Raw genomic sequence first — 7,799 nt, forward strand, 5'->3', positions numbered from 1 at the left:
TGCAGCACCCCCCTGTGTGGCAGACAGGGCATCTGCTCTCCTGATACAGAGGGGTAAAGGCTGGATGACTTTTGTAATAGCTCTGTGGGACAGTTATTCAGGTAATATATCTTCAGTCTTCCTTCTGCCATAGAGCTCTGATTCTTTGTGACCTTCAGCTTTTTAGGCAGCTATTTGGGTGAATAATGTGCCTCTTTGTACTGTCAGGCACAGATACAGGAGGAAATGGAGGATGCAGCAGGAATCTTCCCTCTTGCTAACCCAGATTTACAGAAAACCATCTCCAGCAGAATGACACAAAAGAAGTCAGCTCAGCTGCCCTCTCAGTGGCTTAGATGCAGAGGGGATTATTGGTGCTTTCAGAAAGGGACCAGGTGGATGTCCCCAAAGCCCTGCTGATGGTATTGGGTCAGACACACCCTGCCCAGATGATCAGTTTACATTACATTGTACCTACAGAAAAAAAGGTGAAACCATAACAAAATGTGAACACAAAGGATGTTTTCATTTATTTAGTCAACACATCTTGAAAGGAACATGGATCTACCCTTGCTAATAAGTGATTACATGCTCTGTGATGTTATCCTGGTTTTGGCTGGGATAGAGTTAATTTCTTCAGAGTAGCTGGTATGGGGCTGAGTTTTGGATTTGAGTTGAAAACACTGTTGATAACATGGATGTTTTAGTTACTGCTGAGCAGTGCTGTCACAGAGTCAAGGCCTTTTCTGGTTCTTACACCACCCCACTAGTGAGTCGGCTTTGGGTGCAGAAGTAAGGAGGGACACAGCCGGGACAGCTGACTCCAACTGACCAAAGGGATATTCCACTTCATACCATATGGCATCGTGCCCAGCATATAAAGCTGGGGGAAGGAGGAAGGAAGCGAGGAATGTTTGGAATTTTTCTTCCCGCTGTCTCATTTTCAGTCTTCCAATTCTCTCCCTTATCCTGATGCAGGGGGAATGAGTGAGCAGCTGTCTTGTACTAGTCGTTGGATGCAGTTAAACTATGACATATTCATTTTTATGATGTGGGACACATTTTCAGACCCTTCATGCTCAATTTTGACCTGACTTTGGAATGAGGAGAATGAATTTTCATTCACATCAGGATGTGGTCTAAAAACACCTCTGCACTCTTTGGGTTCAGCTTGTGGTCCCAGCAGGATCCTGCTGTTACCTCTGACAGCAGCCCGGCCTGCTGTGAATGCCACTTTTCTCTCCCTTCCTCAGGGTTGGGGGCCAGAGAGGTTTTGTAGCTGGTGCCATTCACATCTGGGCATCAGTCTTAGCTTTTCTTCTACCTTCACTGGGTGTGCCTGTGGTGTCACTCTCTGGATCAGTGAAGTAGAAGAAATAAACAGCAGGTTTGAAAAAGTCAGTGCCCATGACACTCTGAAACTCAGATAGAAGCCCAGATCTGTGATCTAACTGCCTGCTTGCTTATGCTGTTCCTGGGCTTGGACACTATCTAGTCTTGCACCTGGAGCCCACTGGCCTCTGCCATCTAAATGACGAAGCAGGCTCCTTCTCCAGGTGATACACAGCATGGGGCTGCCAAGGCTGGCCCTTTCCAAGCATCTCAGTCTTGGGCTGCTATGTTCTGCCTTGCAGGCTTTTCTCACTCCTTGCTGCCACCAGCAGCAGTTTCTTCAAATCTGGGGCTGGCTCCTATTTCATGGGCTCTTACACTTCTGCCTGAGCAACGACAAATAAATAAATGAACAGTCATCAGAGCCATCATTATGAATTACAACATAATGTAATGGATCACTAAATTTCCAAACACCTCCCCTTTCTTTGATGACTTCATAAAGCTTCTTGGCTTTGTAAGTACACTGCAGACATATATTTAGCAGCAGCCCAGCTTCAGTGGCTGTGGAGAAGAGTATTAACAGCATTTACTTGTACATTATTCTATAAATATCCACCATAAGTTTTTGCATGTATTCTCCACTGAGGTGCAAAAAAGCACTGTCTCACTGCAGCAGCATCAATGCCTCTGACCTGCATCATATGTGGGATGTTAATATACTTTAAGAGACAGAATCTTGCAGCCAGAATCTGCACAAACTGCAGCATCTATATACTGCTGTTACTGTAGCTTGCAGCAGCAAGAAGGAAGATTTGGAACAATACAGTTTTTAAAAAAAAAATGTTTTTCCCTCTATCATATGGTTAGAAAAAGTGCATTCCACACCTCTGATTATTCTCTGTGTGATTATTCTGAAATAGCAGCTTGTATGGATAGGAACATAAAGTACTATGTAGAATATTCCATCTCAGTAACACACCATAAAAACCACTTGCCCCTTTGAAAATATTAGCCGTAACATCATCCTGCATCTACAGGCATAGCTTTCACATCTGTAATTTCTCCTTATAATTTTGCTTCCAGAGTCTTGCTGTGTCTGCTTGAAAAGCATCACTTAGCCCAGTGATGGATAGGACAGAGTCAGGGAGGCTGAAGGGGAGCATGCACATACGTACGGAGCCCTGGTGCCATCCAGTGGGCAGCTGTGCTCTCCACTGTGGGAGCAAGCTTTCAGGGAGAACTGTGAAATTGCCAGTCCTGCTTTCTGAGACCCCCTTGCACCTCCCAGACTCATACTAGTAGTAAAGGGGAGTCAGCTCTGGATTCCCACTCCCTCAGGTGGTTCTCCACAGTGCAGGCTGCTTGTACATGTGGTGCGGATCCAAGCTCCTTCAATACAGCTAGCGAGTTTTAAAAAGCAATTTGGGTTATCTGAGTGGAGGGACCCCATCCCAGTCTACTCCTAGGAGTGCTTAAACATTTGTATGGAGAAAAAAAGAGAAAAATAGAATAATACTGCCTAAGCAAGTCCCAGGGGACCCACTGGCTGTCCAGAATCAAGTATCTCTTTTGAGACACCTCTGGTGGTATTCACTTCGGGATATTGAGAGCTGCCCACCTCCTGGCATCACAGCCTTTACTCAACTGTCTCCAAAACCATCTTGTCTAGATGCAAGTCCAGGTTTCTATCCAGCTTTTTATCCTATTGTCTCGTCTATCATTTTGCAAGAAATTGCAGCAGCAAAAGCAGTGCTGTTCATGCCATATTTTAAGGGTAGTTTTTTACAAAGTCAATGCACTATCAGTTGGCAGCACAGTTCAGAGCCAGTCATGAACACCTTGCCCTGCTCACTTGCATCAGCCTCATGGCACTAGACCCTGGAAGGCAAGATGAAATGTTTTTTGTTGACCACTACAGTTTAATGTCAAGAACAAGGCTTATCTCTTTTGAGTCCTTTCTGGAGTTGATATTGCAGTCAGAAGTTTGACCCCACTCCACGCCTTATGGACTTTCTGATTTACTGCAACACTCTTCCCACTCTCGGCGAGTCAAGAGCTTATCTGGGAAAACAGATGCCTTGAAAATATGGAGCCCTTATTCTCTGTTCCAGCTAAATTCCACTTTTAACTATAAGGGAGGGGGAAAGATTATGTTAAACCATCTTTAAGCTTTCTGTATTTCACAGTAGGCAAAGGACTAACTCTACTTCTAACAGGAATTAAAGTGTCTTAAGGTATTGTGATATAAGATCAGCTGTTTAGGAATGTTAACATGTTTCTGACCCACAGGAATAGGCAGAGAGGGCTTTTGGCTTCTGTCATAACTTGTATCTTTGAGGTTAAGAAAAGAGTAAAAAAAAATCCATCTGAGGATATTTATTCTACTCTTACTACTAATTTTTCTTTACAGTCTGCAAATAGCCCTTCTGATGTGGGGGTTATAGTAAAAATAAAGACTGGTTTAATTATATTTACCATGCTCTTAAAGAATAAGTAACCCTATCTGCAACTCAGATATCTGACTCTAAGGAGTCAGACAGGCAGGATCCACTTCAACAGAGCAGTCCAAGACCATATAAAAGCAAGATAATGTGTATAAGGTAGGTACAGAAGAATGCAGCTATGTGCTTAGGAAAACACTCCTCATGCAAACTGAGATAAAGCAAAAGACATTCCTCTCTTTTCTGCAGCCCTGAGAGATGTACTCTAACTGCCTCCATATCTGTCTGCCAAGGTGACCCACAAACACCATTTATGTGGTACATCCCCCTGCCCTCGCTCATTGGGGCTACTCTTCACTTTTTTTTTATCACCTAACACAGAACTATCTCCTGTTTTTCCACTGCAGGAGTCCCCAGTGAAAAGAAGCTAGGACCTCAGAACACAGCCCTAGCTGATTAGAAAGAAGTGTGCTCCTTGCTAGTGGCTAGAGAAAAGAAAATGTTTCTCATACCTTGGAGTTTGGAGAGTCAGCCTGGCCTTGCCAAAGTCCAAGTTTATCTTTACTTATGGAGACTCCTTAAATGGCTGGAGAGAAAATATGGCTAGGAAAATCTATGCAGAGGAATCTGCTCACACCCACAGTGTTGAGTTTTATTTGGAATAAGAGAAGACTAAGATATGGGGATAAACTTGTGGAAGGGTAGTTGCATAAGAAATTCCCTAGCGGGTATTTTTTTTTGGGGGGGGGGGAATAGTCAGCCTGACAAAAACTTAAAAGTCAAGAAGTAAAACTGTGGGGGCTGTAGTTGTGTTTTGATCTCCCCATACCACTGTTTTTTGTGGTTATGTGCAAGTGGGGATACCCAGGGTGCCCTAGCAGAGGTTGTTCAGCATCCCTGCATCAGTGAAATGAGAGGAGTGAGATTTTCCAACAGCAGCTCTGAAGCAAAGAGTATATATACAGGTGTACACCTGGAGGGGAAGGAGCTCAGGATAAGAATTTAAAAAAGCAGATACAGATCTTCATCCAGCATCGTCATTAAAGAGAGAGTGGATGAAATATCACCTTCCTTCTCCCACTTTACTTTCCAGCAACAGTGGAAAGTATTGAAAACCCTTTAGTGAGCGTGTTTACTGTAACAGCTGGAGTGCAAATAGGGTATCTAAAGAAAAGTCTGTGAATAAAGAGATTTTGGTAGTTCAGAGGGATTTAAGAAATGTATGTATATGTAGGTTTACATGCGTGTGCATGTACCCATGTGTGGATGAGTTCTCATTTTACACAAGTTTCCAGAGGTTGGAAGTTTTCTTTGGACTGTGCAATAGCTGGAAAGAACAGAAGGTGGCATGTTTTCAGCATTTTCATCCAGCAAGAAAGTGCAGTAAATGCAAGAAAGATCTACAGTAAAGGGAAAAAGGATACAGAACAAGGAAAAAGACAGCTAAGTCCAGACCACCTCCAATTTGATAAATATCTGCTGTTAATGATTGGGCTAATGCTGAAGGCTACTTATTTTCCCTGTTTTTGCAATTCACTGAGCCATAATGGCTGATTATACTAGCCTCTGGAAACAACTTAGTTGTGATACACTTCATTTTGAGTACAGTAATATTTTATGAAAATTGTAAAATGTGGATGTGGTTGTTTTTTGTTTGGCTTGTGTTTTTTTAATGATAAAATTCACACAGTATGACCAGTTTATCAAGATCCATGTAAGGAAGATAAATGTAGCCCTGACAGTTTCCCTTGAAGTGCAGTTACATGGGAGATAGCACCAGGTAGAAAGGAGAATTAATTTGCATTTGCCCAAACATTCTGTAGCAAGAACTCAAAAGAAATGAATTAGAGATTACAGAACTGTTTGTTCTCTGAATATTCAATCAGGTTTTGTGAAACTCTTAGTACAAACAGGTGCCTTTTAGCCTGCAGGAATTCTCTTGGCCTGCCTGCTTTTCTTTAAAGCATACATCTAACTCTCTTTTCCAATCCACCAATCTGTGATAAGCAACAGGTTCCCCACCCCCTGTGTGACAGAAAAAAAGCCCCTTTTACAGCTGATGTTGGTGACTCACCAGGTAGGATGCTCCTCGTGTCTTGAACATCCCTTTTCGCTATTCTGAGACTAATCGCCACAGCTCGTTTAATGAGAGAGGACTGCTCCAGAGGGACAGCAAGGGCTGGTTTGAGCAGGATCAAAGTGACCTCTCCTGCCCCAGCTGGAGGTGCCAGGAGCCACCAGGGAATGAAGGTTCACATCCCATGGGAATAAAGCACTTTTGTTGCCCCTTTGAGAAATCTTGGACTGCATCTGACACCAGACAGCCCTTCTTTGTTTAGCAGACAAACTTCCTCATTCCCTGGGCAGTTGATTAGCTTTTAACTTCATACCTTAACCAGATGATAAGACTCCCTTAAAATATCTGGGGACAAGGGGAGTGAGGCCTCAGGTGGCCCAGAGGCTGGGAGCATCCCCAGTCACAAGCCCCTGCAGACACAAGCTCACTGATGGAGCCTGCTGCCTTCCCTCTCTTTAGTGGCATTTCCAAGCCACTCTGCTACTGGGGGACCAAAACCAGCTCACAGTAGTTCCAGAAGGGGGGCCAAGAGCCCAGCAGTTCAGGAAAGGGGCACAAGGAGAAGCTGCTGCCATGTGTATGGTTTTTTCAGCCCCCTAGGCTGCAGGCTCTTGGAACAGGGAAATCCTGTTGCTGCAGCATCTTGACATAAAATAAATAAAAGAAGCATAGACTTTTGGAAGACTTCTGTTTTTAACTTCTCTTTTTCTTAATGCATTTACTTGCTGATCTCTAAACACAAGGTATCTTGGACGAATGGCTGTGCTTCTCCTTGGCATCCTGCAGCAGAGCCGGACTAAGAAGCTCAAAGCTGGAAGTAGAGATTGCATCTGCTGGTCCCAGGAGCTGCCACTGCTGAAGTCACCATCTGGGAGACAGTCCTGAATGCCACCAGTTTGCTTATTTTGGACTCCAGCAGAGCGTATCAAATCAGTGCCTTACCCCAAAGCCCTGGGAGGTGCAGTCTCAGATTTTGACTGTGGGTCTGGCTCCTGTGGTTCCTTCCAGACAAATACACCTTGAATTTTGCTTCCCAGCTTGTAACACTTCATTCTTGTGAACTTGTCTAAGGAATTACATATAAATAAAAATTGTATTATATAAAAAAATTACATTAAATATCTACAACTTACATATATCAATACATATTACATACTATATAAAATGCACATATTAGATACAATTATATGCTGTATATGTATGTTTAAAATATATATTACATGATAAAATCTCTATAAAATTTATATAATAAGAAGAACATTCTGTGTGTGTGTGTGTGTGTTACAGTTATTACAGTCATGCTTTGAAACCAAACATTTTGGTGGAGAATAACACTTCTCAGCACTTCTTGAAAAGACAGGAGTAACACATATTACCACAGCTGACAACTCCAAATGGCAACTACAGGCAATGCCTAAATGCTGCAAGAATTTTTTTGAATTGTTGGCCTCACACTTACCATTCATAGTGATGTTACGGATGTCAAATACAGTTCCTGAGGAAACTGAAGTTTCCTGAGCGAGAAATATCACCCTAGCACTGTCATTGAGAGCTAAATTGGAAAGGAAAATCCAAGCAGCATACCAAGTCAAACAGCTTGGACAGATGCTGATATTGGTGGTCTTATTCTGCGCATCGTGTTGCAAGGTAGAAAAATCATCACAGCTGAGGAAAGAGTTATAAATGAGTGCCCCAATTGTTGCAGCAGGTGTGCAAACAAAACTCTTCAGTCAAATGTGTGGTAACAGAATCTGAATTTCCTAGAAAAGCTGTTTAGCTATAAAACTGGTTGAGAAAAAAACCCCCAGCAAGAGAAAGCAGGTATTGAATTGCTCACATGTAGCCTGGCTACATAAAAACAAGGAGTGAATTTTGCCTCTGAAACTTGCTCTTTTTTAGGTTAAAAACAGTTAAGTTAGCAACAAAACAGTTTCAGGCATGCACCCACCTGGCTATGTCCTGCAGCT

This window comes from Neopelma chrysocephalum, unplaced genomic scaffold (assembly GCF_003984885.1).
Source record: "Neopelma chrysocephalum unplaced genomic scaffold, ASM398488v2 Primary Assembly neopelma1_25, whole genome shotgun sequence".
In the NCBI taxonomy this organism is placed as follows: domain Eukaryota; kingdom Metazoa; phylum Chordata; class Aves; order Passeriformes; family Pipridae; genus Neopelma; species Neopelma chrysocephalum.